A 10756-nucleotide genomic window follows, 5' to 3' on the forward strand; every position below is an offset into this window, starting at 1 on the left:
AATAAATAAATAAATATCTGAAAAAAAAAAAAGAGCAGTGAGAAATTTTGAATAAGGAGATGGACCTTGTGATTGCTGTTCTTGGAAGTTTTGTGGAGATGTTTAGATTTCATTAGGTAGTAAAATGAAGCATCTGGAGGTTTTCCATGAGGAAAAGGCGTGATCAAAAGGCATGTTCGGGCTTCCCTGGTGGCGCAGTGGTTGAGAGTCCGCCTGCCGATGCAGGGGACACGCGTTTGTGCCCCGGTCCAGGAGGATGCCACATGCCACGGAGCAGCTGGGCCCGTGAGCCATGGCCGCTGAGCCTGCGCGTCCGGAGCCTGTGCTCCGCAACGGGAGAGGCCACAACAGTGAGAGGCCCGCGTACCGCAAAAAAAAAAAAAAAAAAAAAGGCATGTTCTGGTGACTCTTAGCAAGAGTTGTGAGTGTGGGGAGAGCTTTGGAATTAAAAAAATAACAGTAATAAGGAAGCCACTTAGGTGACGTCTGACAATCATCCCATTGGTGGTGGCGATAAAAGGATAGAGAGAGATGGAGCTTCGTGAATCAGTGGAGCTTCATGAGTTGCTGGGAATGGAGAAAGAAGAAGGATGAATCAGTGTAGTTTATTTCTTTAATATAGTTGACTCCGCCCACTGAAGTGCTTGTCACAGCTGCAACAATAGCATTTAGGACAAAAACCACCCACCAGTTTCTTCAATATCCCCAAGGCATAACAACGAATCAGTTGATAGATAACCAATCAGTGTACTTGGCAAGGCGAGATGTTACACATTGTACTTAATCTCTACCGCATCCTGTTAAGACATTTCTCACCTCATCCATCAAAATGCTCCCAAAATCCTACTCCATATGCCTCAAGCCTTGTATTAGGAGCATAAATGATGTTAAACTTAACCTGTTGTGAATCATAAAAACATGTCTATTAAGAAAAACACACTCATCCAAATTGATTAAGCTCAGTTTGAGAAATTGGTTAAATGCTTTTTCACATTGCATGAAAATTGTTAGCCAGTCACAAAAACTAACAAATTATTATTGCTTGGACTTCACTTGTGGCTTAGTGTGATCTTTCCTAGTCTGCTTTGGCCACTGCATACTTGCTCTATAAGAACGTGTTATATATATATATATATATATATGTTTTCTCTGCTTTCCACACCTCTTCTATGAAGGACTTTAGCAGCAAGATTCAGAGCAATCCTGGAGGTTTATTTAGTGCTTACCTATAACATTATGTTCAGACAGATATGTTTATGTATTTGGATAGCTTGGAAACCATGGACTCTGATGGGCAGGGTTCTTAGTTTCCTCTTTTCTGTGTGGTCTGTTCTGTTCTCCACTTACTGTACCACAGCAGGCATGATGACGATGCTGTAACAACAATATAGAAGGTACAGACTGTTCAAAAGAAAATATATATGCATAATCACTCTGGTCAACAGCAGAACAAGCATCATAAGCATAAAGACATAGTGTCACTTTACAGACACATATAGAAAACAGATGAGTGGCTGCCGACTTGTTCATGACATCTGGATGATTTTAACACAGTTCTGCTCAACCTTATTTTACTGCCTCTTTGGCTTAGTCATAGACTCCAGACCTAGTATTCCAGAGGCCAAAGTCATCACCTTCCCTAGCCAGACCTAAACCATTTGATTCCAAGTGTGTTGCAGTGTTGCTAGCAAAGGTCAGCACAGATCTATTTGTTTTGGCAATAATTAATTAAAGTTCATTTAATTAGATTATTTAGGGTTAAGCTGGAAACAATTTGGGGTCCGAATTGCAAACAATAATTATATTTTCCTCTGAAAGATCATGAAAAAGAGACATACAGAATGATCTGATGCTTGAATTAAATTATATGCTACCTAATAATAATGGACAATTTGAGATAAGTTTAGAGAACATATAATTTTTCAAACATATGTGACAACTCTTAAAATTATAGCAAATAAAAGAATAAATAATCAGGGAGGAGGAAAGAATGTGTGTGCTTCCTTAGATTTTTCTTTTATTTATAAATGGATTACACGCTTTTGGTTAAATAAATAAATAAAAACATGGTGGGTCAAAATGAGTAATAATTTCATGATTGTCTCGCTGCTCAGTTATTCCCATCCCAATTTTCCCTTGCAGGAGATAACCAATAGTAAGCTTTTTTGGTGTATCCTTTTAGAAATTTGATATGCACATACAAGCATAAAGGTTTCTAATAACACAGAATTAGAATTTTAAAGGAGGGAGCGGAGGAGGTGTCTTGATTGCTGGTTGATTTTTTTTTAAGTTGTCTTAATTGTTTATATTTTTAAAATGTTCAAAATCTCATTTGTGTGAGTCTAGTGCTTAAAAATTTTTGGTGTAACACAACCCTTATACTGAATGCCAACTTTTTCATCTGGGAAATGAGGACAAACTAATCTGGTTTCATGTTGCAGAACAAACAAAGCTGTAGGCTCACAGAGACAGGAGACTTGACTTTCAAGGTTGCCCTTTGCAACTATGTATGATTTTTGCCTTGTCCACAGGCTTTAGGACCTAACAGCTCAGCAACTTCATTCTGGCTGCACTCTTTCTAACACAGCTAGGAACCACCTTGATTTTCCAGTCACTAAACAGCTGTTTCATGCCCAGGGCATACCTGAATATTCTCACAAAAGTGACCTGATTAGGGGATAATACTATCCCTTCCAACCATCCCTATATTCCTTTAAGTCATTCTGCCTATCAACTATCCTGTCCTTTCCAGTATCGTAAAATTGTAAAAATGTCAGGGGCGGGAGGAATCACTACTAGCTCCAGGGGTCATAAACTCAGTGCCTTTGGGAGCCAAGGCTGTAAATCATATTAGATGAAGACAATAGGAGGCATGGACCATGCGTTTTCTCTTAAAAGCATTGAAATTAAAATCAAAATCAGAAACCACTGTGTTGGCCAAGTGAAATGAGTCTATGGTCAGAAACATCTGCAAGTGTTATAGTCTAATCTCATATGCAATTATGTAAAATTCAATGGTTTGCCCTCTCTTTTGCATTCTTGTCCATTCATTATCTAGAAGCAACACAACAAAAAACAAAACGCCAAACACTGGGTATTGAAAGCTCGCTTCTCCCAACTCTACAACAGTGAGGAAGGAATGGGCTTACAGGGACACTGGTTTGGCATTAAATGACACAAAATCCATCAGAGACTGTTTCCAGCTTCTAATCATATGCACACACCTGGTGGCCCCAATGTCCATCAGAAATCCATCACCAGTTTTGGAAAGGAAGTGGGCAGACTCCCTGGTGTATCATCCAGGAACAATGGAGCAGACCTCTCATTTGCTCACGCATTGTTTATAATAATCTGAAGAATTTTCTGTCTTCCATAAAAGAACAAGGAAAAAGCTTGGCCAAGCCGTCCAGAGTTCCAAAGAACATGCAGCCAAAAAAAGATATGTTAAGGAAGGCAGCCTAATAAATTAGGAAAACCTCTGATTCTTTTGTGTGTGTGTGTCATTTTTTTTGTGTGTATGTGTCTTTTTTTTAAAAATTTATTTTTGGCTTCATCGGGTCTTTGTTGCTGTGAGTGGGCTTTCTCTAGTTGCGGCAAGTGGGGGTTACTCTTTGTCGCAGTGCGCAGGCTTATCATTGTGGTGGTTTCTCTTGTTGTGGAGCATGGGCTGTAGGCACGCGGGCTCAGCAGTTGTGGCTCGCGGGGTCTAGAGTACAGGCTCAGTAGTTGTGGCGCACGGGCTTAGTTGCTCTGTGGCATGTGGGATCTTCCCGGACCAGGGCTCGAACCTGTGTCCCTGCATTGGCAGGCAGATTCTTAACCACTGCGCCACCAGGGAAGTCCCAAAAACCTCTGATTCTTGAAACCCGGTCTTTCTGAGCCTTGGTTTCTTTTTTTTCCCAAATTGGGACTAAAAGCACTTCTTTTGTACTGTAGAAGATCTGAGGTAATGTGTCAGGATGAAGAAAAATGTATTTTAATTTAACAAGACAGTAAATAATGGTGCTGTTGGTATTTGCCTGGGGAGCTAGGACCACGCAGACCTTCTGTCCATAAGCTTCAAAACTTAAAACATAGCTTCCCATCGGTTCCTCCTGCTGTGCATCTTTGGAAGCGTGGAGAATAGTCACGTGCCCTCAGATTCGCAGGTACACCCACCCTTCCAGCGGCAGGCAAATTGTGAAGAGTAGGCTGAATAAATGTTCCCACATTCTGGTTTCATGGAGTTTAAGGTGTTTCTAATTATCCCAAAGGATTATTAAACTCTTCAAATTAAAATTTTTTAGGTTTCTTTAATACACATGCACCATAAAATAAGGGAGAATTATACTACATTACTCACTAATGAAACCAGAGTGGCATAGGGCTGCAATAGCCTGACATCACCCCATGTCAACCTTTTCTTTAAAGAGAGAAAAGGTGAGTGACACAAAAGTTTTGTTCTTTATTTTTTCATCATTGCTAATAACAGTACAGTCAAATCCATGGAAGAAACCTAGGGTTGTTGGGAGTGTATCTGGATATAAACCAGAAGATATGGGTTCAGACTCAACCTCTGCCATGTTGGTAAGTCTCCTTTTCCATAAAACAGGGATACTGGTAACTGTTCTGCTTTCCTCACAGACCAATGCAAAGTTCCAACAAGAGAGACAATGTAGAAGAATAGGCTTTGCTGACCAGGAAATGATAAACTAGTGTCTGATGCTTCTTAGAAAACATGATGCTTTGAACTATACCAATTTACACAGTCGTTAATGTTAAGACCTGAGGCCTCTAGGAGTCTGTCAAGATTTTTCTAACAGATTATCCTACTGAGAATACTGCTACCTAGTAGAAGTCAGTTTTTTAACACATGGCAATGCACATGTTTATTTCATTGCCTTTGAAAATTCTTCCCATTTAAAAGCAGGAAGTTTTTTGCAGGAATTAAATCCCCAAATGCAGAGAGTAAGAATTGTTCTCCATCTTGCTAATCCTTAACATGATGACATCATATACGTGAACAAGCAATCTAAAGTATAAGGTATAAAAGATATTACTAAATAAAATATATGCGAATCTTTACTTCAGTATTCTTTAAGCTTTGTTTAAATGAAAATCACACAATGGAGAGAGAGATAGAAAGATAGATAGAGATAGAGATAGAGTTAGAGATAGAGATAGAGATGATAGAGAAATAGAGGGAGAAGGAGAGAGGTGAGAGAGGGAAAGAGAGATTCTGATAACATGAGTCCTTGTCACTATTCAACATATTCCACATAGCTTTAGTGGTCCCAGCCATGCAAAACAAACAAACAAGCAAAAACAAAAATAGAAAAAGAAATAAGAAATATAAGTATCAAAAATGAAAAGACAGGGCTTCCCTGGTGGCGCAGTGGTTGAGAGTCCGCCTGCCGATGCAGGGGACATGGGTTCGTGCCCCGGTCCAGGAAGATCCCACATGCCGCGGAGCGGCTGGGCCCATGAGCCATGGCCGCGGAGCCTGCGCGTCCGGAGCCTGTGCTCCGCAACGGGAGAGGCCACAACAGTGAGAGGCCCGCGTACAGCAAAAAAAAAAAAAAAAAAAAAAAAAAAAAATGAAAAGACAAAATTGTCATTGATGCAGATGCTATAATTATATACACAGAAATACCAGAGATAAATAAACTATAAAACCTAATTGGGAGTTCATCAAGATGGCTTCATCCAGTATCTACTACCCAGCAAAAAAAGTTAGACAACAGAACAGAAAAAAAAAAAAAAAAGATTTTGTTTACAGATACAGAAAAATTTATAAAGTACCTAGGAATTAATGAACCTAACACAGAATGCACAAGATTTTGTAGAGAAAAAAATTAGCTCAATTAAGGTATGCTATGTTAGTGGACTGGATGTCATAATTTTGCAAAGATATTGATTCTCCCAAAATTTATCTATAGGTTTCAGTAAATTTCCAATGCAAATCTAAAAGGATTTTTTGGGCTGAATTGAAAAATTAATTGTGAAATGTATATGAAAGAGTATAATTCACTAATATTTCATATAAAATTTACACGAAATATTTGATCCACTATAATAGCAAATGGTGAGCAGAGATGGAAAACCAGATCTACCAGATCTTAAAACATATTACAAAGACCTGAAACAGTATTAAAACAACATGCTATTGGCATATGGACAGACAAAAGGACAAATGGGACAGAGAAATGGTATATAGAATATGAGATTAGTGACACCACAAATCAATGGAGAAACCAGAATATTTACCAAATGATGTTAGGAAATTTAGCTCATTATTTGAAGAAAAATAAGTTGTATCTCTACTTCACATGACATTTAAAAATAAACATCAAATGGATTGAAAAAGACCTAAATATGAAAGATAAAACTGTAAAAGTAATAGAAGAAAATATTAAAAAATATAGCAAGTCATTGATGAGCTAATTAATGATCAGGCACATCAAATTGTCACCTTCTGGTTCAAGAGGCTAAGAGAGCCTTCTGTATGAGAATCATGGTTTGAGCAGGATTAAAGGATGGGAAGAAGTTTAGTGAATGTGGAGTAAGCTTCCAGAGAAAGTAATGGTAGCTTACATTTACAGAACTCTTCCCACTATCATATATTAACTCATTTACCTTATTACACTAATAAGGTAAATGGTAAAATATTTCTATTCTCTTCTTACAAATGTTGAAGTTGAGACTCTGAAAAGTTTAAATGAATAGGCACCCGCGGCTCTGACACAGGAGACTTCAGGGTGTATTGTGAGCATCCTGGTATCTCTACTGAGCGGTGAGCCGAACTCTCACCCCCAGGAATGTATAGCCCAGCTATTTCAGTCTTCCTTCTGTAGAGACTGTCTTTTTATGAGATGAACACTTGAAACTGGAGAAAGGAACCAAAGGTCACCAATAAATAACTTTGGAATATGCAGCTCAAAGGTGAATGGGACATTTTAAAGGGAAAATCTCCATTAAAATGTGCTACAAATCTCCTGAAAGGTGGTTTCTTATGTTGAATGATGTCTAAAGTCTGTGTTTAAGGGATAGTAATACATATGCTACATTCCTCATAGAGCTGCTGTGAGAATCGAATGAAAGAAGGAGCTTTTACATATGAGGAATTACTGTCCTAACTTTTAAAGTTTCCTGACACCCTTTAACAATGTGTGAAATAACATCAACACCGGTCTGCATCGCCACCCAGTGGACACAATAATGCTTTGCTTGATATTTTCACGTGTCTTCCCTGTTTAAGGGGGTAAATATTACCTTTATTACATGTCTATTACTGACGCATTTTGCTCACAGTATGTTCCTCTCAGATTTTTTATTTATAAAAATTGTTTACATGACATTTTGCCAGTGAATTTTATTTTGATAACTCAATATTTTTAAAAAGCCAAATTTCAGGTCATAAACTCATTTTACTCAGAATGCTTCGCCCTGTATAGCTGTCCTCCCCAGAATTGCAGCCCAAGTGTCTGTCTGATAAACAGTCTGTTTTTTGTTTGTTTGTTTGTTTGTTTGCGGTACGCGGACCTCTCACTGTTGTGGCCTCTCCCGTTGCGGAGCACACGCTCCAGACGCGCAGGCTCAGTGGCCATGGCTCACGGGCCCAGCCGCTCTGCGGCATGTGGGATCTTCCCGGACCGGGGCACGAACCCGTGTCCCCTGCATCGGCAGGCGGACTCTCAACCACTGCACCACCAGGGAAGCCCAACAGTCTGGGTTTTAACACAGGAGGACAAGTTGGGGGTATTGTAGCCATCTGTTCCCTGCTTGATTTGCACATAAGTTGTACTTAAGATTGCTGAGTTCACACCTGAAACTTTTCTTGTCAATAGTTTGCTCATTTATACACATAGCATTGCTTTAATAAAAAAATAATCTCTTGAGTTCTTTTCAATGTTAGGCACTGTGCTTAGTGCTATGGATACAATGACAAACAAAAAGGAATGCAGTCCCTGCCTTCGGGGAGTTTGCAGTCTAGTCAGAGAGCTAAACAATAATTAAGTACCCACACTATCAACTGAAAAAAAACCCACAACCTAAAAGTTGAAAATTATGTTTTCTTTGGTGGACAAAACTGAGGACTTAAGCCCGGTACGCAGCCTCTCAGATAGCTCTGAGGAACTGCTCCGAAGAGGTCAGGGAGAAGCCAGGCTATATAGGAGTTTTTACAACAAAGACCAGGTAGTCAGAACTTCCAATGATTACTGTTAATTAAAGAAAACCAAATACCTCAAGTTAATGAATTTAGCACGTTTCTATGTTTGGGAAAATGCAAGTGTCCAGGCTCATTTAAATCACTCCTCTGATATGAACCTTAGCTACCTAGGGCCAGTATCCTGTTCTTTCCCATTCTGAGTCCCCTGAGGGTGCACCTTTGGGGGTGACTGCAGTGGCTGAGAGCTTGGCAGTGGGCAGCCCATTTGTTTCCAGTTTGTCTCCATCCTGAGTTCCCCCAGGGCTCACCGCAGAAGGGGGGACGAAGACAGGGGTGGAGGGACGGCTGTAGTGGCTTAATGACTGCAACATCCTTTGTTTACTGATATGGAAGGCAACATTTTTCATTCACAATACAAATGTTATTGCCTTACTTAGCTCAGGGAATGAGAATATTCGTTTCATTGTGGTTTTTAATTTTTTTTATTAAACATCAACAATCTAACTTGTCCTCATGTATATCTGGGTGTTTGGGGGGTGTTGGGTTTATAGTGGAAGACCTTGAAGCTCTTTTGTTTAACTTAACCCTGACAGTCAGCAGGATGAAGTGTGTCCTCTGTGTTATAGGATTATAATGTGAAACAGTGAAATTTGGTGTCAGAAACACCAAATAAGTCTTGGGGTCTCTTACTATTCTTTTGACCTTCAGCAAATGATTATTCCCTTTTTCTTTTCTGTAAAATAAAAATAGTAATAATACCTACCTTGACAGGGGAAAACCATGACTACTACAGTACATGGTACATAATAGGTGATTAATACTTTGCCTAAAGTACCATGTAATTAAAGGCCACACATTTTTAATGCATCACTCATATTTCACTGGCCCCAAAACCAGTACATAAAGTTTAAAACAATAAGAAAAAAAGTAAATGTGGCTCAAAAACAGGCAGAAATTAGTAGGTTAAAGAACACAGTATATAACATTGTTATCTTTGAATGAAGATACAAGCTACTCACAATTCAAAGACATCTAGTGACTATCTCAAAATTCTTATTTAATAGCCCGAAGAGTTGGGCTAAGACAGATGTTCAAATTCAGTTGGTCAAATGAAGGAGGAAGCAAAACTTAATTGGTTAGCTTAGGTCTCATAACTAGTTAAAAGGAGAAATGGAACTAGAACCCATGACTCTTAATTCTCTGAGTTGTGTCTCTTTACACACCATAAAAAAAAAAAAGGACTTCTGGATATCTAAACAATATGAACAGAAAAGTCTTCTCACCATTGTTGGAAGCCTTGCCTTGCAGACAGGTTTTCAGGTCCTTCCCCTGTCTTACAATTGAGCAGAGGAAATGTATCAAATGTTGTTCCAGTTAGAAGAGAGTTTTCTGTCCTACTGAGTGCGTGCACATTCCTGGACACAACTCAAAGTACCTCTGAAGGGAGGGAAAGATTAAACATCTGTTGAAACCTACCTATATATTAAGCACTGTAGATACATTATCTTATTTCATCAGGTAATCACTTATCCCTGAGTTATGGAAGGGACCTAGGGCTAGCAAGGACAAATAATGTTTCCATAGAGCTAGAGAACAGCAAAGACAGGATTCAAGTCAGGTCTTGCTGACCCCAGAGGGTCTGATATTTCCATCGCTCCCCAGTCAGAAGAGTGACCGATGAAAACAGAACGTGCTTCACTCTGACCTCAATATATTTTCTCCAGTCAACCAGCCATCATGGACCTTTATGTGGCATCTGGAAATTGAAAGCTGCTCATGTCAGTCTCTTCATTTTTACAGAGGAAAATGGTTAAGGGAGGTTAGGGAGGTTAAGATCCTTCTCAGAACATTAGTAGAATCAAAATAGTGCCGTTAAAATAAGTGCATATTACTTTCTACTGTCTGCTTGGAAAAAACCCATGTTTACTGAGCTTTTATTAATATTTCTTTTTTCTGAAGCTCTGACCACATTTTTGCAATTTTTTCCTCTGCATCATGGACTTTTGAGAAGGGCCCACAGGGTGGTTCTTCCTTGGCTGATGTTCTCATCATTGAATATGATACGGGAAGAAGGAAAATTGGAAGCCAAAGCTAATCTGGGCAAGAGCCTGGTGTCACGAGACCGTGATATTAATTTTCCAGATGACTTTGCAGCTGAGTTGGCTTAACTCTGTGACATTAGAAGATTGAAAGCAGGTAAGAAGTTTAGTGGAAGGACTATGCCTGCTAGGTCCCACGCATCCCGTACAGTCGGAGCAGTGCACAAGCGTTGGCACTGACAGTCACATGCACACTGAGCTCCAACAGCCCCTGAGACTTTCCAAAAGGGACACCTTTGCATTGTTTCTGTGCCTGCTCAGCCTGTGACTTCAGATTCCATGTGCTCTTTCAAATGAAAATGTCCTGTGAAATGGTCCATTAGAGAGGCATCCCACATTTTCCAGGTGAGGGTTTCTGAGCAGCTGGGGTTCTCCACTCAGTGCTGTGCTCTAGGGAAACAACTTCTCCCTGTGCTCTGATATGTAAAGCCACGAGAAAACCCACCAAGTCCTGTGCTGGGGATGAAGGTCAGAGTCAGAACCAGATAGACGGAGACAAAACAGATCA

The sequence above is a fragment of the Mesoplodon densirostris genome, chromosome 12, assembly GCF_025265405.1.
Source record: "Mesoplodon densirostris isolate mMesDen1 chromosome 12, mMesDen1 primary haplotype, whole genome shotgun sequence".
Lineage (NCBI taxonomy): Eukaryota > Metazoa > Chordata > Mammalia > Artiodactyla > Ziphiidae > Mesoplodon > Mesoplodon densirostris.